Source organism: Narcine bancroftii, chromosome 4 (genome assembly GCF_036971445.1).
Source record: "Narcine bancroftii isolate sNarBan1 chromosome 4, sNarBan1.hap1, whole genome shotgun sequence".
Taxonomy (NCBI): Eukaryota; Metazoa; Chordata; class Chondrichthyes; order Torpediniformes; family Narcinidae; genus Narcine; species Narcine bancroftii.
In genome coordinates this window covers 140,779,525-140,803,003 of record NC_091472.1, presented here as the reverse complement: position 1 = coordinate 140,803,003, position 23,479 = coordinate 140,779,525, and positions in this window count along the sequence as shown.

The following is a 23,479-nucleotide window of genomic DNA, read 5'->3' as shown; positions in this document are numbered from 1 at the left end:
GGATTCAGAGGCGGGGAATCAGAGGCGGGGAATCAGATGCGGGGAATCAGAGGCGGGCAATCAGAGGTGGGGTATCTGAGGAGGGGAATCAGAGGCGGGGAATCAGAGGCGTGGAATCAGAGGCGGGGAATCAGAGGCGGGGAATCAGAAGTGGGGAATCAGAGGTGGGGAATCAGAGGCAGGAAATCAGAGGCAGGGAATCAGAGGCGGGCAATCAGAGGTGGGGAATCAGAGGCAGGGAATCAGATGCGGGGAATCAGAGGCGTTGAATCAGAGGCGGGGAATCAGAGGCGGGGAATCAGAGACGGGGAATCAGAAGTGGGGAAGCAGAGGTGGGGAATCAGAGGCAGGGAATCAGATGAAGGGAATCTGATGCAGGGAATCTGAGGCAGGGAATCGGATGCAGGGAATCTGAGGCAGGGAATCAGTTAAAAGTTATCAGAGGCAGGGTATCAGAGGCGGGGAATCAGAGGCGGGGTATCAGATGCGCATCATCAGAGGCGGGGAATCAGAGGCGGGGAATCAGAGCTGGGGTATCAGAGGCGGGGAAAGATATGTGGGGAAACGTAGGCCAGGAAAGTTGAGCGGAAAGGGAGGCAGGGATTCAGAGGCAGGGAATCAGAAGCAGGGAATCTGAGGCACGGAATCTGAGGTGGGGAATCAGAGGCGAGGAAACAGGCGGGTAAACAGAGGCGGGTAAACATAGACGGGGAATAAGAGGCGGGGAATCAGAGGCGGGGAATCTGAGGTGCGGAATCAGAGGCGTGGATTCAGAGGCGGGGAATCAGAGGCGGGGAATCAGATGCGGGGAATCAGAGGCGGGCAATCAGAGGTGGGGTATCTGAGGAGGGGAATCAGAGGCGGGGAATCAGAGGCGGGGAATCAGAGGCGGGGAATCAGAGGCGTGGAATCAGAGGCGGGGAATCAGAGGCGGGGAATCAGAAGTGGGGAATCAGAGGTGGGGAATCAGAGGCGGGAAATCAGATGCAGGGAATCAGAGGCGGGCAATCAGAGGTGGGGAATCAGAGGCGGGGAATCAGATGCGGGGAATCAGAGGCGTTGAATCAGAGGTGGGGAATCAGAGGCGGGGAATCAGAGACGGGGAATCAGAAGTGGGGAAGCAGAGGTGGGGAATCAGAGGCAGGGAATCAGAGGCAGGGAATCAGAGGCATGGAATCTGAGGCAGGGAATCTGAGGTGGGGAATCAGAGGCGGGAAAACAGGCGGGTAAACAGAGGCGGGTAAACATAGGCGGGGAATCAGAGGCGGGGATTCAGAGGCAGGGAATCAGAAGCGGGGAATCAGAGGCGGGGAATCAGAGGCGGGGAATCTGAGGTGGGGAATCAGATGCAGGGAATCAGAGGCGGGGAATCAGAGGTGGGGTATCAAAGGCGGGGAATCAGAGGCGGGGAATCAGAGGCGGGGAATCAGAGGCGTGGAATCAGAGGCGGGGAATCAGAGGCGGGGAATCTGAAGTGGGGAATCAGAGGTGGGAAATCAGAGGCGGGGAATCAGAGGCGGGGAATCAGAGGCGGGGAATCAGAGGCAGGGAATCAGAGGCGGGGAATCAGAGGTAGGGAATCGGATGAAGGGAATCTGATGCAGGGAATCTGAGGCAGGGAATCTGAGGCAGGGAATCTGTGGCAGGGAATCTGATGCGGGTTATCAGAAGGGGGAAATGAGATGTGGGAAACGAGATGCAGAGTAAGAGGCACGGAAATAGAGGCAGGGAAAGAGAGGCAGGGTATCAGATGTTGGTATTCAGAGGCGTGGAATCAGAGGCGGGGAATCAGAGACACAGAAAGAGAGGCGTGGAATCAGAGGTGCGGAATCAGAGCCGGTGAATCTGAGCCGGGAAATCAGAAGCAGAGCAACAGAGGCGTTGAAACATGGGTGCGGAATCGGACGCGGGGAATCAAAGGTGGGGACTCAGAGGCAGGGTATCAGAGTCGGGTAATCAGAGGCGTGGAATCAGAGGCGGGGAATCAGAGACACAGAAAGAGAGGCGTGGAATCAGAGGTGCGGAATCAGAGCCGGTGAATCTGAGCCGGGAAATCAGAAGCAGAGCAACAGAGGCGGTGAAACATGGGTGCGGAATCGGACGCGGGGAATAAGAAGTGGGGACTCAGAGGCAGGGAATCAGAGGCAGGTTATCAGAGGCAGGGAATCAGAGGCGGGGAATAAGAGGCGAGGAATCAGAGGCGGGGAATCAGAGGCGGGGAATCAGAGGCGGGGAGTCAGAGGCGGAGAATCAGAGGCGGGCAATCAGATGAAGGGAATCAGAGGCAGGGAATCAGAGGCAGAGAATCAGAGGCAGGGAATCTGAGGCAGGGACTCAGAGGTGGGGATTCAGAGGCGGGCAATCAGAGGCAGGGAATCAGATGAAGGGAATCTGATGCAGGGAATCAGAGGTGGGGAATCAGAGGCGGGGAATCAGAGGCGGGGAATCTGAGGCGTTGAATCAGAGGCGGGGAATCAGATGCGGGGAATCAGAGGTGGGGAATCAGAGGCGTGGAATCAGAGGCGGGGAATCAGAGGTGGGGTATCAGAAGTGGGGAATCAGAGGTGGGGAATCAGAGGCGGGGAATCGGAGGCGTGGAATCAGAGGCGGGCAATCAGAAGTGGGGAATCAGAGTCGGGGAATCAGAGGCGGGGAATCTGAGGCGGGGAATCAGATGCAGGGAATCAGAGGCGGGGAATCAGAGGCGGGGAATCAGAGGCGGGGAATCAGAGGCGGGGAATCAGAGGCGGTGATTTCGAGGCGGGGAATCAGACGCGGGAATCAGAGGCGGGGAATCAGAAGTGGGGAATCAGAGGTGGGGAATCTGAGGCGGGGAATCAGAGGCAGGTTATCAGAGGCGGGCAATCAGATGCAGGGAATCAGAGGCAGGGAATCAGAGGCAGGGAATCTGAGGCAGGGAATCAGAGTCGGGGAATCAGAGGCAGGGAATCTGAGGCAGGGAATCAGATGCAGGGAAACAGAGGCGGGGAATCAGAGGCGGGGTATCAGAGGCGGGGAATCAGAGGCGCGGAATCAGATGCGGGGAATCAGAGGCGTGGAATCAGAGACAGGGAATCAGAGGCGGGGAATCAGAAGTGGGGAATCAGAGGTGGTGGATCAGAGGCGGGGAATGAGAGGCGGGGAATCAGAGGCGTGGAATCAGAGGTGGGGAAAGAGATGTGGGGAAACAGGCGGGTAAACAGAAGCGGGTAAACATAGGTGCATAAATAGAGGCGGCGAAAGAGATGGGCGAAACATAGTGGTTGGAACTTGTATGTTGAAAATGAGGTACACAGAACAGATCAAACAGAGTTGTTGAAATTGAGGGAGGGAAAGAGAGGCACGGAAAGAGTGGAGGGGAAAGAGTGCAGGCAAAAGAGAGGCGTAGAGACAGAGGTGGGGATCAGTAGCGGGGAATCAGAGGCAGGGAATGAGAGGCAGGGAATCAGATGAAGGGAATCTGATGCAGGGAATCTGAGGAAGGGAATCGGATGCAGGGAATCTGAGGCAGGGAATCAGTAAAAAGTTATCAGAGGCAGGGTATCAGAGGCGGGGAATCAGAGGCGGGGTATCAGATGTGCATCATCAGAGGCGGGGAATCAGAGGCGGGGAATCAGAGGTGGGGTATCAGAGGCGGGGAAAGATATGTGGGGAAAAGTAGGCCAGGAAAGTTGAGCGGAAAGGGAGGCAGGGAATCAGAGGCAGGGAATCAGAAGCAGGGAATCTGAGGCAGGGAATCTGAGCTGGGGAATCAGAGGCGGGGAAACAGGCGGGTAAACAGAGGTGGATAAACATAGACGGGGAATAAGAGGCGGGGAATCAGAGGCGGGGAATCAGAGGTGGGGAATCAGAGGCGGGGATTCAGAGGCGGGGAATCAGAGGCGGGGAATCAGAGGCGGGGTATCTGAGGAGGGGAATCAGAGGTGGGGAATCCGAGGCGGGGAATCAGAGGCGGGGAATCAGAGGCGGGGAATCAGAAGTGGGGAATCAGAGGTGGGGAATCAGAGGCGGGAAATCAGAGGCAGGGAATCAGAGGCGGGCAATCAGAGGTGGGGAATCAGAGGCGGGGAATCAGATGCGGGGAATCAGAGGCGTTGAATCAGAGGCGGGGATTCAGAGGCAGTGAATCAGAGACGGGGTATCTGAGGAGGGGAATCAGAGGCGGGGAATCAGAGGCGGGGAATCAGAGGCGGGGAATCAGAGGCGTGGAATCAGAGGCGGGGAATCAGAGGCGGGGAATCAGAAGTGGGGAATCAGAGGTGGGGAATCAGAGGCAGGAAATCAGAGGCAGGGAATCAGAGGTGGGCAATCAGAGGTGGGGAATCAGAGGCAGGGAATCAGATGCGGGGAATCAGAGGCGTTGAATCAGAGGCGGGGAATCAGAGGCGGGGAATCAGAGACGGGGAATCAGAAGTGGGGAAGCAGAGGTGGGGAATCAGAGGCAGGGAATCAGATGAAGGGAATCTGATGCAGGGAATCTGAGGCAGGGAATCGGATGCAGGGAATCTGAGGCAGGGAATCAGTTAAAAGTTATCAGAGGCAGGGTATCAGAGGCGGGGAATCAGAGGCGGGGTATCAGATGCGCATCATCAGAGGCGGGGAATCAGAGGCGGGGAATCAGAGCTGGGGTATCAGAGGCGGGGAAAGATATGTGGGGAAACGTAGGCCAGGAAAGTTGAGCGGAAAGGGAGGCAGGGAATCAGAGGCAGGGAATCAGAAGCAGGGAATCTGAGGCACGGTATCGGAGGTGGGGAATCAGAGGCGAGGAAACAGGCGGGTAAACAGAGGCGGGTAAACATAGACGGGGAATAAGAGGCGGGGAATGAGAGGCGGGGAATCAGAGGTGCGGAATCAGAGGCGTGGATTCAGAGGCGGGGAATCAGAGGCGGGGAATCAGATGCGGGGAATCAGAGGCGGGCAATCAGAGGTGGGGTATCTGAGGAGGGGAATCAGAGGCGGGGAATCAGAGGCGGGGAATCAGAGGCGGGGAATCAGAGGCGTGGAATCAGAGGCGGGGAATCAGAGGCGGGGAATCAGAAGTGGGGAATCAGAGGTGGGGAATCAGAGGCGGGAAATCAGATGCAGGGAATCAGAGGCGGGCAATCAGAGGTGGGGAATCAGAGGCGGGGAATCAGATGCGGGGAATCAGAGGCGTTGAATTAGAGGCGGGGAATCAGAGGTGGGGAATCAGAGACGGGGAATCAGAAGTGGGGAAGCAGAGGTGGGGAATCAGAGGCAGGGAATCAGAGGCAGGGAATCAGAGGCATGGAATCTGAGGCAGGGAATCTGAGGTGGGGAATCAGAGGAGGGAAAACAGGCGGGTAAACAGAGGCGGGTAAACATAGGCGGGGAATCAGAGGCGGGGAATCAGAGGCGGGGAATCAGAGGCGGGGAATCAGAGGCGGGGAATCTGAGGTGGGGAATCAGATGCAGGGAATCAGAGGCGGGGAATCAGAGGTGGGGTATCAAAGGCGGGGAATCAGAGGCGGGGAATCAGAGGCGGGGAATCAGAGGCGTGGAATCAGAGGCGGGGAATCAGAGGCGGGCAATCTGAAGTGGGGAATCAGAGGTGGGAAATCAGAGGCGGGGAATCAGAGGCGGGGAATCAGAGGCGGGGAATCAGAGGCAGGGAATAAGAGGCGGCCAATCAGATGCAGGGAATCAGAGGCAGGGAATCAGAGGCAGGGAATCTGAGGCGGCGAATATGAGGTGGTGAATCAGTGGCGGGGAACAGGCGGGTAAACAGAGGCGGGGAATCAGAGGCAGGGAATCAGAGGCGGGGAATCAGAGGCAGGGAATCGGATGAAGGGAATCTGATGCAGGGAATCTGAGGCAGGGAATCTGAGGCAGGGAATCTGTGGCAGGGAATCTGATGCGGGTTATCAGAAGGGGGAAATGAGATGTGGGAAACGAGATGCAGAGTAAGAGGCACGGAAATAGAGGCAGGGAAAGAGAGGCAGGGTATCAGATGTTGGTATTCAGAGGCGTGGAATCAGAGGCGGGGAATCAGAGACACAGAAAGAGAGGCGTGGAATCAGAGGTGCGGAATCAGAGCCGGTGAATCTGAGCCGGGAAATCAGAAGCAGAGCAACAGAGGCGTTGAAACATGGGTGCGGAATCGGACGCGGGGAATCAAAGGTGGGGACTCAGAGGCAGGGTATCAGAGGCGGGTAATCAGAGGCGTGGAATCAGAGGCGGGGAATCTGAGACACAGAAAGAGAGGCGTGGAATCAGAGGTGCGGAATCAGAGCCGGTGAATCTGAGCCGGGAAATCAGAAGCAGAGCAACAGAGGCGGTGAAACATGGGTGCGGAATCGGACGCGGGGAATAAGAAGTGGGGACTCAGAGGCAGGGAATCAGAGGCAGGTTATCAGAGGCAGGGAATCAGAGGCGGGGAATAAGAGGCGAGGAATCAGAGGCGGGGAATCAGAGGCGGGGAATCAGAGGCGGGGAGTCAGAGGCGGAGAATCAGAGGCGGGCAATCAGATGCAGGGAATCAGAGGCAGGGAATCAGAGGCAGGGAATCAGAGGCAGGGAATCTGAGGCAGGGAATCTGAGGCAGGGAATCTGAGGTGGGCAATCAGAGGCGGGAAAACAGGCGGGTAAACAGAGGCGGGTAAACATATGTGGGGAATCAGAGGCGGGGAATCAGAGGCGGGGAATCAGAGGCGGGGAATCAGAGGCGGGGAATCAGAGTCGGGGAATCAGAGGCAGGGAATCTGAGGCAGGGAATCAGATGCAGGGAAACAGAGGCGGGGAATCAGAGGCGGGGTATCAGAGGCGGGGAATCAGAGGCGCGGAATCAGATGCGGGGAATCAGAGGCGTGGAATCAGAGACAGGGAATCAGAGGCGGGGAATCAGAAGTGGGGAATCAGAGGTGGTGGATCAGAGGCGGGGAATCAGAGGCGGGGAATCAGAGGCGGGGAATCAGAGGCAGGGATTCAGAGGCGGGCAATCAGATGCAGGGAATCTGAGGCAGGGAATCAGAGGCAGGGAATCAGAGGCAGGGAACCTGAGGCGGCGAATATGAGGTCTTGAATCAGAGGCGGGGAAACAGGCGGGTAAACAGAGGCGGGGAATCAGAGGCAGGGAATCAGCCGTGGGGAATCAGAGGCAGGGAATCAGATGAAGGGAATCTGATGCCGGGAATCTGAGGCAGGGTATCTGAGGCAGGGAATCTGTGGCAGGGAATCTGATGCGGGTTATCAGATGGGGGAAATGAGATATGGGATACGAGATGCAGAGAAAGAGGCACGGAAATAGAGGGAGGAAAGAGAGGCAGGGTATCAGAGGCGGGTAATCAGAGGCGTGGAATCGGAGGCGGGGAATCAGAGACACAGAAAGAGAGGCGTGGAATCAGAGGTGCGGAATCAGAGCCGGTGAATCTGAGCCGGGAAAACAGAAGCAGAGCAACAGAGGCGGTGAAACATGGGTGCGGAATCGGACTCGGGGAATCAGAGGTGGGGACTCAGAGGCAGGGAATCAGAGGCAGGGAATCAAAGGCAGGTTATCAGAGGCAGGGAATCAGAGGCGGGGAATCATAGGCGGGAATCAGAGGCGGGGAATCAGAGGCGGGGAATCAGAGGCGGGGAATCAGAGGCGGAGAATCAGAGGCGGGCAATCAGATGCAGGAAATCAGAGGCAGGGAATCAGAGGCAGGGAATCAGAGGCAGGGAATCTGAGGCAGGGAATCAGAGGTGGGGAATCAGAGGCGGGGAATCAGAGGCAGGGAATCAGATGAAGGGAATCTGATGCAGGGAATCTGAGGCAAGGAATCTGAGGCAGGGAATCTGTGGCAGGGAATCTGATGCGGGTTATCAGAAGGGGGAAATGAGATATGGGATACGAGATGCAGAGAAAGAGGCACGGAAATAGAGGGAGGAAAGAGAGGCAGGGTATCAGAGGCGGGGAATCAGAGTCGGGGAATCAGAGGCAGGGAATCTGAGGCAGGGAATCAGATGCAGGGAAACAGAGGCGGGGAATCAGAGGCGGGGTATCAGAGGCGGGGAATCAGAGGCGCGGAATCAGATGCGGGGAATCAGAGGCGTGGAATCAGAGACAGGGAATCAGAGGCGGGGAATCAGAAGTGGGGAATCAGAGGTGGTGGATCAGAGGCGGGGAATCAGAGGCGGGGAATCAGAGGCGGGGAATCAGAGGCAGGGATTCAGAGGCGGGCAATCAGATGCAGGGAATCTGAGGCAGGGAATCAGAGGCAGGGAATCAGAGGCAGGGAACCTGAGGCGGCGAATATGAGGTCTTGAATCAGAGGCGGGGAAACAGGCGGGTAAACAGAGGCGGGGAATCAGAGGCAGGGAATCAGCCGTGGGGAATCAGAGGCAGGGAATCAGATGAAGGGAATCTGATGCCGGGAATCTGAGGCAGGGTATCTGAGGCAGGGAATCTGTGGCAGGGAATCTGATGCGGGTTATCAGAAGGGGGAAATGAGATATGGGATACGAGATGCAGAGAAAGAGGCACGGAAATAGAGGGAGGAAAGAGAGGCAGGGTATCAGAGGCGGGTAATCAGAGGCGTGGAATCGGAGGCGGGGAATCAGAGACACAGAAAGAGAGGCGTGGAATCTGAGGTGCGGAATCAGAGCCGGTGAATCTGAGCCGGGAAAACAGAAGCAGAGCAACAGAGGCGGTGAAACATGGGTGCGGAATCGGACTCGGGGAATCAGAGGTGGGGACTCAGAGGCAGGGAATCAGAGGCAGGGAATCAGAGGCAGGTTATCAGAGGCAGGGAATCAGAGGCGGGGAATCATAGGCGGGAATCAGAGGCGGGGAATCAGAGGCGGGGAATCAGAGGCGGGGAATCAGAGGCGGAGAATCAGAGGCGGGCAATCAGATGCAGGAAATCAGAGGCAGGGAATCAGAGGCAGGGAATCAGAGGCAGGGAATCTGAGGCAGGGAATCAGAGGTGGGGAATCAGAGGCGGGGAATCAGAGGCAGGGAATCAGATGAAGGGAATCTGATGCAGGGAATCTGAGGCAAGGAATCTGAGGCAGGGAATCTGTGGCAGGGAATCTGATGCGGGTTATCAGAAGGGGGAAATGAGATGTGGGAAACTAGATGCAGAGAAAGAGGCACGGAAATAGAGGCAGGGAAAGAGAGGCAGGGAATCAGAGGCGGGGAATCAGAGGTGGGGAATCAGAGGCGGGGAATCAGAGGCGGGGAATCAGAGAGGGGAATCAGAGGTGGGGAATCAGAGGCAGGGAATCAGAGGCAGGGAATCAGAGGCGGGCAATCAGATGCGGCGAATCAGAGGCGTGGAATCAGAGGTGGGGAAAGAGATGTGGGGAAACGTAGGCCAGGAAAGTAGCGCGGAAAGGGAGGCGGTGAATCAGAGGCAGGGAATCAGAGGCGGGGAATGAGAGGCGGGGAATCAGAGGCGTGGAATCAGAGGTGGGGAAAGAGATGTGGGGAAACAGGCGGGTAAACAGAAGCGGGTAAACATAGGTGCATAAATAGAGGCGGCGAAAGAGATGGGCGAAACATAGTGGTTGGAACTTGTATGTTGAAAATGAGGTACACAGAACAGATCAAACAGAGTTGTTGAAATTGAGGGAGGGAAAGAGAGGCACGGAAAGAGTGGAGGGGAAAGAGTGCAGGCAAAAGAGAGGCGTAGAGACAGAGGTGGGGATCAGTAGCGGGGAATCAGTGGCGGGGAATGAGAGGCAGGGAATCAGATGAGGGGAATCTGATGCAGGGAATCTGAGGAAGGGAATCGGATGCAGGGAATCTGAGGCAGGGAATCAGTAAAAAGTTATCAGAGGCAGGGTATCAGAGGCGGGGAATCAGAGGCGGGGTATCAGATGCGCATCATCAGAGGCGGGGAATCAGAGGCGGGGAATCAGAGGTGGGGTATCAGAGGCGGGGAAAGATATGTGGGGAAACGTAGGCCAGGAAAGTTGAGCGGAAAGGGAGGCAGGGAATCAGAGGCAGGGAATCAGAAGCAGGGAATCTGAGGCAGGGAATCTGAGCTGGGGAATCAGAGGCGGGGAAACAGGCGGGTAAACAGAGGTGGATAAACATAGACGGGGAATAAGAGGCGGGGAATCAGAGGCGGGGAATCAGAGGTGGGGAATCAGAGGCGGGGATTCAGAGGCGGGGAATCAGAGGCGGGGAATCAGAGGCGGGGTATCTGAGGAGGGGAATCAGAGGCGGGGAATCCGAGGCGGGGAATCAGAGGCGGGGAATCAGAGGCGTGGAATCAGAGGCGGGGAATCAGAGGCGGGGAATCAGAAGTGGGGAATCAGAGGTGGGGAATCAGAGGCGGGAAATCAGAGGCAGGGAATCAGAGGCGGGCAATCAGAGGTGGGGAATCAGAGGCGGGGAATCAGATGCGGGGAATCAGAGGCGTTGAATCAGAGGCGGGAAATCAGAGGCAGTGAATCAGAGACGGGGTATCTGAGGAGGGGAATCAGAGGCGGGGAATCAGAGGCGGGGAATCAGAGGCGGGGAATCAGAGGCGTGGAATCAGAGGCGGGGAATCAGAGGCGGGGAATCAGAAGTGGGGAATCAGAGGTGGGGAATCAGAGGCAGGAAATCAGAGGCAGGGAATCAGAGGCGGGCAATCAGAGGTGGGGAATCAGAGGCAGGGATTCAGATGCGGGGAATCAGAGGCGTTGAATCAGAGGCGGGGAATCAGAGGCGGGGAATCAGAGACGGGGAATCAGAAGTGGGGAAGCAGAGGTGGGGAATCAGAGGCAGGGAATCAGATGAAGGGAATCTGATGCAGGGAATCTGAGGCAGGGAATCGGATGCAGGGAATCTGAGGCAGGGAATCAGTTAAAAGTTATCAGAGGCAGGGTATCAGAGGCGGGGAATCAGAGGCGGGGTATCAGATGCGCATCATCAGAGGCGGGGAATCAGAGGCGGGGAATCAGAGCTGGGGTATCAGAGGCGGGGAAAGATATGTGGGGAAACGTAGGCCAGGAAAGTTGAGCGGAAAGGGAGGCAGGGAATCAGAGGCAGGGAATCAGAAGCAGGGAATCTGAGGCACGGAATCTGAGGTGGGGAATCAGAGGCGAGGAAACAGGCGGGTAAACAGAGGCGGGTAAACATAGACGGGGAATAAGAGGCGGGGAATCAGAGGCGGGGAATCAGAGGTGTGGATTCAGAGGCGGGGAATCAGAGGCGGGGAATCAGATGCGGGGAATCAGAGGCGGGCAATCAGAGGGGGGGTATCTGAGGAGGGGAATCAGAGGCGGGGAATCAGAGGCGGGGAATCAGAGGCGGGGAATCAAGGCGTGGAATCAGAGGCGGGGAATCAGAGGTGGGGAATCAGAAGTGGGGAATCAGAGGTGGGGAATCAGAGGCGGGAAATCAGATGCAGGGAATCAGAGGCGGGCAATCAGAGGTGGGGAATCAGAGGCGGGGAATCAGATGCGGGGAATCAGAGGCGTTGAATCAGAGGCGGGGAATCAGAGGCGGGGAATCAGAGACGGGGAATCAGAAGTGGGGAAGCAGAGGTGGGGAATCAGAGGCAGGGAATCAGAGGCAGGGAATCAGAGGCATGGAATCTGAGGCAGGGAATCTGAGGTGGGGAATCAGAGGCGGGAAAACAGGCGGGTAAACAGAGGCGGGTAAACATAGGCGGGGAATCAGAGGCGGGGAATCAGAGGCGGGGAATCAGAGGCGGGGAATCAGAGGCAGGGAATCTGAGGCAGGGAATCAGATGCAGGGAAACAGAGGCGGGGAATCAGAGGCGGGGTATCAGAGGCGGGGAATCAGAGGCGCGGAATCAGATGCGGGGAATCAGAGGCGTGGAATCAGAGACAGGGAATCAGAGGCGGGGAATCAGAAGTGGGGAATCAGAGGTGGTGGATCAGAGGCGGGGAATCAGAGGCGGGGAATCAGAGGCGGGGAATCAGAGGCAGGGATTCAGAGGCGGGCAATCAGATGCAGGGAATCTGAGGCAGGGAATCAGAGGCAGGGAATCAGAGGCAGGGAACCTGAGGCGGAGAATATGAGGTCTTGAATCAGAGGCGGGGAAACAGGCGGGTAAACAGAGGCGGGGAATCAGAGGCAGGGAATCAGCCGTGGGGAATCAGAGGCAGGGAATCAGATGAAGGGAATCTGATGCCGGGAATCTGAGGCAGGGTATCTGAGGCAGGGAATCTGTGGCAGGGAATCTGATGCGGGTTATCAGAAGGGGGAAATGAGATATGGGATACGAGATGCAGAGAAAGAGGCACGGAAATAGAGGGAGGAAAGAGAGGCAGGGTATCAGAGGCGGGTAATCAGAGGCGTGGAATCGGAGGCGGGGAATCAGAGACACAGAAAGAGAGGCGTGGAATCTGAGGTGCGGAATCAGAGCCGGTGAATCTGAGCCGGGAAAACAGAAGCAGAGCAACAGAGGCGGTGAAACATGGGTGCGGAATCGGACTCGGGGAATCAGAGGTGGGGACTCAGAGGCAGGGAATCAGAGGCAGGGAATCAGAGGCAGGTTATCAGAGGCAGGGAATCAGAGGCGGGGAATCATAGGCGGGAATCAGAGGCGGGGAATCAGAGGCGGGGAATCAGAGGCGGGGAATCAGAGGCGGAGAATCAGAGGCGGGCAATCAGATGCAGGAAATCAGAGGCAGGGAATCAGAGGCAGGGAATCAGAGGCAGGGAATCTGAGGCAGGGAATCAGAGGTGGGGAATCAGAGGCGGGGAATCAGAGGCAGGGAATCAGATGAAGGGAATCTGATGCAGGGAATCTGAGGCAAGGAATCTGAGGCAGGGAATCTGTGGCAGGGAATCTGATGCGGGTTATCAGAAGGGGGAAATGAGATGTGGGAAACTAGATGCAGAGAAAGAGGCACGGAAATAGAGGCAGGGAAAGAGAGGCAGGGAATCAGAGGCGGGGAATCAGAGGTGGGGAATCAGAGGCGGGGAATCAGAGGCGGGGAATCAGAGAGGGGAATCAGAGGTGGGGAATCAGAGGCAGGGAATCAGAGGCAGGGAATCAGAGGCGGGCAATCAGATGCGGCGAATCAGAGGCGTGGAATCAGAGGTGGGGAAAGAGATGTGGGGAAACGTAGGCCAGGAAAGTAGCGCGGAAAGGGAGGCGGTGAATCAGAGGCAGGGAATCAGAGGCGGGGAATGAGAGGCGGGGAATCAGAGGCGTGGAATCAGAGGTGGGGAAAGAGATGTGGGGAAACAGGCGGGTAAACAGAAGCGGGTAAACATAGGTGCATAAATAGAGGCGGCGAAAGAGATGGGCGAAACATAGTGGTTGGAACTTGTATGTTGAAAATGAGGTACACAGAACAGATCAAACAGAGTTGTTGAAATTGAGGGAGGGAAAGAGAGGCACGGAAAGAGTGGAGGGGAAAGAGTGCAGGCAAAAGAGAGGCGTAGAGACAGAGGTGGGGATCAGTAGCGGGGAATCAGTGGCGGGGAATGAGAGGCAGGGAATCAGATGAGGGGAATCTGATGCAGGGAATCTGAGGAAGGGAATCGGATGCAGGGAATCTGAGGCAGGGAATCAGTAAAAAGTTATCAGAGGCAGGGTATCAGAGGCGGGGAATCAGAGGCGGGGTATCAGATGCGCATCATCAGAGGCGGGGAATCAGAGGCGGGGAATCAGAGGTGGGGTATCAGAGGCGGGGAAAGATATGTGGGGAAACGTAGGCCAGGAAAGTTGAGCGGAAAGGGAGGCAGGGAATCAGAGGCAGGGAATCAGAAGCAGGGAATCTGAGGCAGGGAATCTGAGCTGGGGAATCAGAGGCGGGGAAACAGGCGGGTAAACAGAGGTGGATAAACATAGACGGGGAATAAGAGGCGGGGAATCAGAGGCGGGGAATCAGAGGTGGGGAATCAGAGGCGGGGATTCAGAGGCGGGGAATCAGAGGCGGGGAATCAGAGGCGGGGTATCTGAGGAGGGGAATCAGAGGCGGGGAATCCGAGGCGGGGAATCAGAGGCGGGGAATCAGAGGCGTGGAATCAGAGGCGGGGAATCAGAGGCGGGGAATCAGAAGTGGGGAATCAGAGGTGGGGAATCAGAGGCGGGAAATCAGAGGCAGGGAATCAGAGGCGGGCAATCAGAGGTGGGGAATCAGAGGCGGGGAATCAGATGCGGGGAATCAGAGGCGTTGAATCAGAGGCGGGAAATCAGAGGCAGTGAATCAGAGACGGGGTATCTGAGGAGGGGAATCAGAGGCGGGGAATCAGAGGCGGGGAATCAGAGGCGGGGAATCAGAGGCGTGGAATCAGAGGCGGGGAATCAGAGGCGGGGAATCAGAAGTGGGGAATCAGAGGTGGGGAATCAGAGGCAGGAAATCAGAGGCAGGGAATCAGAGGCGGGCAATCAGAGGTGGGGAATCAGAGGCAGGGATTCAGATGCGGGGAATCAGAGGCGTTGAATCAGAGGCGGGGAATCAGAGGCGGGGAATCAGAGACGGGGAATCAGAAGTGGGGAAGCAGAGGTGGGGAATCAGAGGCAGGGAATCAGATGAAGGGAATCTGATGCAGGGAATCTGAGGCAGGGAATCGGATGCAGGGAATCTGAGGCAGGGAATCAGTTAAAAGTTATCAGAGGCAGGGTATCAGAGGCGGGGAATCAGAGGCGGGGTATCAGATGCGCATCATCAGAGGCGGGGAATCAGAGGCGGGGAATCAGAGCTGGGGTATCAGAGGCGGGGAAAGATATGTGGGGAAACGTAGGCCAGGAAAGTTGAGCGGAAAGGGAGGCAGGGAATCAGAGGCAGGGAATCAGAAGCAGGGAATCTGAGGCACGGAATCTGAGGTGGGGAATCAGAGGCGAGGAAACAGGCGGGTAAACAGAGGCGGGTAAACATAGACGGGGAATAAGAGGCGGGGAATCAGAGGCGGGGAATCAGAGGTGTGGATTCAGAGGCGGGGAATCAGAGGCGGGGAATCAGATGCGGGGAATCAGAGGCGGGCAATCAGAGGGGGGGTATCTGAGGAGGGGAATCAGAGGCGGGGAATCAGAGGCGGGGAATCAGAGGCGGGGAATCAAGGCGTGGAATCAGAGGCGGGGAATCAGAGGCGGGGAATCAGAAGTGGGGAATCAGAGGTGGGGAATCAGAGGCGGGAAATCAGATGCAGGGAATCAGAGGCGGGCAATCAGAGGTGGGGAATCAGAGGCGGGGAATCAGATGCGGGGAATCAGAGGCGTTGAATCAGAGGCGGGGAATCAGAGGCGGGGAATCAGAGACGGGGAATCAGAAGTGGGGAAGCAGAGGTGGGGAATCAGAGGCAGGGAATCAGAGGCAGGGAATCAGAGGCATGGAATCTGAGGCAGGGAATCTGAGGTGGGGAATCAGAGGCGGGAAAACAGGCGGGTAAACAGAGGCGGGTAAACATAGGAGGGGAATCAGAGGCGGGGAATCAGAGGCGGGGAATCAGAGGCGGGGAATCAGAGGCGGGGAATGTGAGGTGGGGAATCAGATGCAGGGAATCAGAGGCGGGGAATCAGAGGTGGGGTATCAAAGGCGGGGAATCAGAGGCGGGGAATCAGAGGCGGGGAATCAGAGGCGTGGAATCAGAGGCGTGGAATCAGAGGCGGGGAATCTGAAGTGGGGAATCAGAGGTGGGAAATCAGAGGCGGGGAATCAGAGGCGGGGAATCAGAGGCGGGGAATCAGAGGCAGGGAATCAGAGGCGGCCAATCAGATGCAGGGAATCAGAGGCAGGGAATCAGAGGCAGGGAATCTGAGGCGGCGAATATGAGGTGGTGAATCAGTGGCGGGGAACAGGCGGGTAAACAGAGGCGGGGAATCAGAGGCAGGGAATCAGAGGTGGGGAATCAGAGGCAGGGAATCGGATGAAGGGAATCTGATGCAGGGAATCTGAGGCAGGGAATCTGAGGCAGGGAATCTGTGGCAGGGAATCTGATGCGGGTTATCAGAAGGGGGAAATGAGATGTGGGAAACGAGATGCAGAGTAAGAGGCACGGAAATAGAGGCAGGGAAAGAGAGGCAGGGTATCAGATGTTGGTATTCAGAGGTGTGGAATCAGAGGCGGGGAATCAGAGACACAGAAAGAGAGGCGTGGAATCAGAGGTGCGGAATCAGAGCCGGTGAATCTGAGCCGGGAAATCAGAAGCAGAGCAACAGAGGCGGTGAAACATGGGTGCGGAATCGGACGCGGGGAATAAGAAGTGGGGACTCAGAGGCAGGGAATCAGAGGCAGGTTATCAGAGGCAGGGAATCAGAGGCGGGGAATAAGAGGCGAGAAATCAGAGGCGGGGAATCAGAGGCGGGGAGTCAGAGGCGGAGAATCAGAGGCGGGCAATCAGATGCAGGGAATCAGAGGCAGGGAATCAGAGGCAGAGAATCAGAGGCAGGGAATCTGAGGCAGGGACTCAGAGGTGGGGATTCAGAGGCGGGGAATCAGAGGCAGGGAATCAGATGAAAGGAATCTGATGCAGGGAATCTGAGGCAGGGAATCTGAGGCAGGGAATCTGTGGCAGGGAATCTGATGCGGGTTATCAGAAGGGGGAAATGAGATGTGGGAAACGAGTTGCAGAGAAAGAGGCACGGAAATAGAGGCAGGGAATCAGAGGCGGGGAATCAGAGGCAGGGAATCAGAGGCGGGGAATCAGAGGCGGGGAATCAGAGGCGGGGAATCAGAGGCGGGGAATCAGAGGCGGGGAATCAGAGGCAGGGAATCAGAGGCGGGCAATCAGAGGCGGCGAATCAGAGGCGTGGAATCAGAGGAGGGGAAAGAGATGTGGGGAAACGTAGGCCAGGAAGGTTGCGTGGAAAGGGAGGCGGTGAATCAGAGGCAGGGAATCAGAGGCGGGGAATCAGAGGCGGGGAATCATAGGCGGGGAATCAGAGGCGGGGAATCAGAGGCGGGGAATCAGAGGCGGGGAATCAGAGGCGGGGAATCAGAGGCAGGGAATCAGAGGCGTGCAATCAGAGGCGGCGAATCAGAGGCGTGGAATCAGAGGTGGGGAAAGAGATGTGGGGAAACGTAGGCCAGGAAAGTTGCGTGGAAAGGGAGGCGGTGAATCAGAGGCTGGGAATCAGAGGCGGGGAATGAGAGGCGGGGAATCAGAGGCGTGGAATCAGAGGTGGGGAAAGAGATGTGGGGAAACAGGCAGGTAAACAGAAGCGGGTAAACATAGGTGCATAAATAGAGGCGGCGAAAGAGATGGGCGAAACATAGTGGTTGGAACTTGTATGTTGAAAATGAGGTACACAGAACAGATCAAACAGAGTTGTTGAAATTGAGGGAGGGAAAGAGAGGCACGGAAAGAGTGGAGGGGAAAGAGTGCAGGCAAAAGAGAGGCGTAGAGACAGAGGTGGGGAATCAGAGGCTGGGAATCAGAGGCGGGGAATCAGAGGCAGGGAATCAGATGAAGGGAATCTGATGCAGGGAATTTGAGGCTGGGAATCTGAGGCAGGGAATCGGAGGCAGGGAATCTGAGGCAGGGAATCAGTAAAAAGTTATCAGAGGCAGGGTATAAGAGGCGGGGAATCAGAGGCGGGGTATCAGATGCGGGTCATCAGAGGCGGGGAATCAGAGGCGGGGAATCAGAGGCGGGGTATCAGAGGTGGGGAAAGATATGTGGGGAAACGTAGGCCAGGAAAGTTGAGCGGAAAGGGAGGCAGTGAATCAGAGGTGGGGAATCAGACGCGGGGAATCAGAGGCGGGGAATCAGAGGCAGGGAATCAGAGGCGGGGAATCAGAGGCGGGTAAACATAGGCGGGGAATCAGAGGAGGGAATCAGAGGTGGGGAATCAGAGGCGGGTAAACATAGGCGGGGAATCAGAGGAGGGAATCAGAGGCGGGGAATCAGAGGCGGGGAATCAGAGGCGGGGAATCAGAGGCGGGGAATCAGAGGCGGGGAATCAGATGTGGGGAATCAGAGGCGGGGAATCAGAGGCGGGGTATCAGAGGAGGGGAATCAGAGGTGGGGAATCAGAGGCGGGGAATCAGAAGTGGGGAATCAGAGGTGGGGAATCAGAGGCGGTGAATCAGAGGCAGGTAATCAGAGGCGGGCAATCAGATGCAGGGAATCAGAGGCAGGGAATCAGAGGCAGGGAATCTGAGGCAGGGAATCTGAGGTGGGCAATCAGAGGCGGGAAAACAGGCAGGTAAACAGAGGCGTGTAAACATAGGCGGGGAATCAGAGGCGGGGAATCAGAGGCGTGGAATCAGAGTCGGGGAATCAGAGGCAGGGAATCAGAGGCGGGGAATCAGAGGCAGGGAATCAGAGGTGGCCAATCAGATGCAGGGAATCAGAGGCAGGGAATCAGAGGCAGGGAATCAGAGGCAGGGAAATTGAGGCGGCGAATATGAGGTGGTGAATCAGTAGCGGGGAACAGGCGGGTAAACAGAGGCGGGGAATCAGAGGCAGGGAATCAGAGGCGGGGAATCAGAGGCAGGGAATCGGATGAAGGGAATCTGATGCAGGGAATCTGAGGCAGGGAATCTGAGGCAGGGAATCTGTGGCAGGGAACCTGATGCGGGTTATCAGAAGGGGGAAATGAGATGTGGGAAACGAGATGCAGAGAAAGAGGCACGGAAATAGAGGCAGGGAAAGAGAGGCAGGGAATCAGAGGCGGGGAATCAGAGGTGGGGAATCAGAGGCGGGGAATCAGAGGCGGGGAATCAGAGAGGGGAATCAGTGTTGGGGATTCAGAGGCAGGGAATCAGAGGCAGGGAATCAGATGAAGGGAATCTGATGCAGGGAATTTGAGGCTGGGAATCTGAGGCAGGGAATCGGAGGCAGGGAATCTGATGCAGGGAATCAGTAAAAAGTTATCAGAGGCAGGGTATAAGAGGCGGGGAATCAGAGGCGGGGTATCAGATGCGGGTCATCAGAGGCGGGGAATCAGAGGCGGGGAATCAGAGGCGGGGAATCAGAGGCGGGGAATCAGAGGCGGGGAATCATAGGCGGGGAATCAGAGGCGGGGAATCAGAGGCAGGGAATCAGAGGCGGGCAATCAGAGGCGGCGTATCAGAGGCGTGGAATCAGAGGAGGGGAAAGAGATGTGGGGAAACGTAGGCCAGGAAGGTTGCGTGGAAAGGGAGGCGGTGAATAAGAGGCAGGGAATCAGAGGCGGGGAATCAGAGGCGGGGAATCAGAGGCGGGGAATCAGAGGCGGGGAATCAGAGGCAGGGAATCAGAGGCGTGCAATCAGAGGCGGCGAATCAGAGGCGTGGAATCAGAGGTGGGGAAAGAGATGTAGGGAAACGTAGGCCAGGAAAGTTGCGTGGAAAGGGAGGCGGTGAATCAGAGGCTGGGAATCAGAGGCGGGGAATCAGAGGCGGGGAATCAGAGGCGTGGAATCAGAGGTGGGGAAAGAGATGTGGGGAAACAGGCGGGTAAACAGAAGCGGGTAAACATAGGTGCATAAATAGAGGCGGCGAAAGAGATGGGCGAAACATAGTGGTTGGAACTTGTATGTTGAAAATGAGGTACACAGAACAGATCAAACAGAGTTGTTGAAATTGAGGGAGGGAAAGAGAGGCACGGAAAGAGTGGAGGGGAAAGAGTGCAGGCAAAAGAGAGGCGTAGAGACAGAGGTGGGGAATCAGAGGCTGGGAATCAGAGGCGGGGAATCAGAGGCAGGGAATCAGATGAAGGGAATCTGATGCAGGGAATTTGAGGCTGGGAATCTGAGGCAGGGAATCGGAGGCAGGGAATCTGAGGCAGGGAATCAGTAAAAAGTTATCAGAGGCAGGGTATAAGAGGCGGGGAATCAGAGGCGGGGTATCAGATGCGGGTCATCAGAGGCGGGGAATCAGAGGCGGGGAATCAGAGGCGGGGTATCAGAGGTGGGGAAAGATATGTGGGGAAACGTAGGCCAGGAAAGTTGAGCGGAAAGGGAGGCAGTGAATCAGAGGTGGGGAATCAGACGCGGGGAATCAGAGGCGGGGAATCAGAGGCAGGGAATCAGAGGCGGGGAATCAGAGGCGGGTATACATAGGCGGGGAATCAGAGGAGGGAATCAGAGGCGGGGAATCAGAGGCGGGTAAACATAGGCGGGGAATCAGAGGAGGGAATCAGAGGCGGGGAATCAGAGGCGGGGAATCAGAGCTGGGGTATCAGAGGCGGGGAAAGATATGTGGGGAAACGTAGGCCAGGAAAGTTGAGCGGAAAGGGAGGCAGGGAATCAGAGGCAGGGAATCAGAAGCAGGGAATCTGAGGCACGGAATCTGAGGTGGGGAATCAGAGGCGAGGAAACAGGCGGGTAAACAGAGGCGGGTAAACATAGACGGGGAATAAGAGGCGGGGAATCAGAGGCGGGGAATCAGAGGTGCGGAATCAGAGGCGTGGATTCAGAGGCGGGGAATCAGAGGCGGGGAATCAGATGCGGGGAATCAGAGGCGGGGAATCAGAGGCGGGGAATCAGAGGCGTGGAATCAGAGGCGGGGAATCAGAGGCGGGGAATCAGAAGTGGGGAATCAGAGGTGGGGAATCAGAGGCGGGAAATCAGATGCAGGGAATCAGAGGCGGGCAATCAGAGGTGGGGAATCAGAGGCGGGGAATCAGATGCGGGGAATCAGAGGCGTTGAATCAGAGGCGGGGAATCAGAGGCGGGGAATCAGAGACGGGGAATCAGAAGTGGGGAAGCAGAGGTGGGGAATCAGAGGCAGGGAATCAGAGGCAGGGAATCAGAGGCATGGAATCTGAGGCAGGGAATCTGAGGTGGGGAATCAGAGGCGGGAAAACAGGCGGGTAAACAGAGGCGGGTAAACATAGGCGGGGAATCAGAGGCGGGGAATCAGAGGCGGGAATCAGAGGCGGGGAATCAGAGGCGGGGAATCAGAGGCGGGGAATCTTAGGTGGGGAATCAGATGCAGGGAATCAGAGGCGGGGAATCAGAGGTGGGGTATCAAAGGTGGGGAATCAGAGGCGGGGAATCAGAGGCGGGGAATCAGAGGCGTGGAATCAGAGGCGGGGAATCTGAAGTGGGGAATCAGAGGTGGGAAATCAGAGGCGGGGAATCAGAGGCGGGGAATCAGAGGCGGGGAATCAGAAGTGGGGAATCAGAGGTGGGGAATCAGAGGCGGGAAATCAGATGCAGGGAATCAGAGGCGGGCAATCAGAGGTGGGGAATCAGAGGCGGGGAATCAGATGCTGGGAATCAGAGGCGTTGAATCAGAGGCGGGGAATCAGAGGCGGGGAATCAGAGACGGGGAATCAGAAGTGGGGAAGCAGAGGTGGGGAATCAGAGGCAGGGAATCAGAGGCAGGGAATCAGAGGCATGGAATCTGAGGCAGGGAATCTGAGGTGGGGAATCAGAGGCGGGAAAACAGGCGGGTAAACAGAGGCGGGTAAACATAGGCGGGGAATCAGAGGCGGGGAATCAGAGGCGGGGAATCAGAGGCGGGGAATCAGAGGCGGGGAATCAGAGGCGGGGAATCTTAGGTGGGGAATCAGATGCAGGGAATCAGAGGCGGGGAATCAGAGGTGGGGTATCAAAGGTGGGGAATCAGAGGCGGGGAATCAGAGGCGGGGAATCAGAGGCGTGGAATCAGAGGCGGGGAATCTGAAGTGGGGAATCAGAGGTGGGAAATCAGAGGCGGGGAATCAGAGGCGGGGAATCAGAGGCGGGGAATCAGAGGCAGGGAATCAGAGGCGGCCAATCAGATGCAGGGAATCAGAGGAGGGAATCAGAGGCAGGGAATCTGAGGCGGCGAATATGAGGTGGTGAATCAGTGGCGGGGAACAGGTGGGTAAACAGAGGCGGGGAATCAGAGGCAGGGAATCAGAGGTGGGGAATCAGAGGCAGGGAATCGGATGAAGGGAATCTGATGCAGGGAATCTGAGGCAGGGAATCTGAGGCAGGGAATCTGTGGCAGGGAATCTGATGCGGGTTATCAGAAGGGGGAAATGAGATGTGGGAAACGAGTTGCAGAGAAAGAGGCACGGAAATAGAGGCAGGGAATCAGAGGCGGGGAATCAGAGGCAGGGAATCAGAGGCGGGGAATCAGAGGCGGGGAATCAGAGGCGGGGAATCAGAGGCGGGGAATCAGAGGCGGGGAATCAGAGGCAGGGAATCAGAGGCGGGCAATCAGAGGCGGCGAATCAGAGGCGTGGAATCAGAGGAGGGGAAAGAGATGTGGGGAAACGTAGGCCAGGAAGGTTGCGTGGAAAGGGAGGCGGTGAATCAGAGGCAGGGAATCAGAGGCGGGGAATCAGAGGCGGGGAATCAGAGGCGGGGAATCAGAGGCGGGGAATCAGAGGCGGGGAATCAGAGGCAGGGAATCAGAGGCGTGCAATCAGAGGCGGCGAATCAGAGGCGTGGAATCAGAGGTGGGGAAAGAGATGTAGGGAAACGTAGGCCAGGAAAGTTGCGTGGAAAGGGAGGCGGTGAATCAGAGGCTGGGAATCAGAGGCGGGGAATCAGAGGCGGGGAATCAGAGGCGTGGAATCAGAGGTGGGGAAAGAGATGTGGGGAAACAGGCGGGTAAACAGAAGCGGGTAAACATAGGTGCATAAATAGAGGCGGCGAAAGAGATGGGCGAAACATAGTGGTTGGAACTTGTATGTTGAAAATGAGGTACACAGAACAGATCAAACAGAGTTGTTGAAATTGAGGGAGGGAAAGAGAGGCACGGAAAGAGTGGAGGGGAAAGAGTGCAGGCAAAAGAGAGGCGTAGAGACAGAGGTGGGGAATCAGAGGCTGGGAATCAGAGGCGGGGAATCAGAGGCAGGGAATCAGATGAAGGGAATCTGATGCAGGGAATTTGAGGCTGGGAATCTGAGGCAGGGAATCGGAGGCAGGGAATCTGAGGCAGGGAATCAGTAAAAAGTTATCAGAGGCAGGGTATAAGAGGCGGGGAATCAGAGGCGGGGTATCAGATGCGGGTCATCAGAGGCGGGGAATCAGAGGCGGGGAATCAGAGGCGGGGTATCAGAGGTGGGGAAAGATATGTGGGGAAACGTAGGCCAGGAAAGTTGAGCGGAAAGGGAGGCAGTGAATCAGAGGTGGGGAATCAGACGCGGGGAATCAGAGGCGGGGAATCAGAGGCAGGGAATCAGAGGCGGGGAATCAGAGGCGGGTATACATAGGCGGGGAATCAGAGGAGGGAATCAGAGGCGGGGAATCAGAGGCGGGTAAACATAGGCGGGGAATCAGAGGAGGGAATCAGAGGCGGGGAATCAGAGGCGGGGAATCAGAGCTGGGGTATCAGAGGCGGGGAAAGATATGTGGGGAAACGTAGGCCAGGAAAGTTGAGCGGAAAGGGAGGCAGGGAATCAGAGGCAGGGAATCAGAAGCAGGGAATCTGAGGCACGGAATCTGAGGTGGGGAATCAGAGGCGAGGAAACAGGCGGGTAAACAGAGGCGGGTAAACATAGACGGGGAATAAGAGGCGGGGAATCAGAGGCGGGGAATCAGAGGTGCGGAATCAGAGGCGTGGATTCAGAGGCGGGGAATCAGAGGCGGGGAATCAGATGCGGGGAATCAGAGGCGGGGAATCAGAGGCGGGGAATCAGAGGCGTGGAATCAGAGGCGGGGAATCAGAGGCGGGGAATCAGAAGTGGGGAATCAGAGGTGGG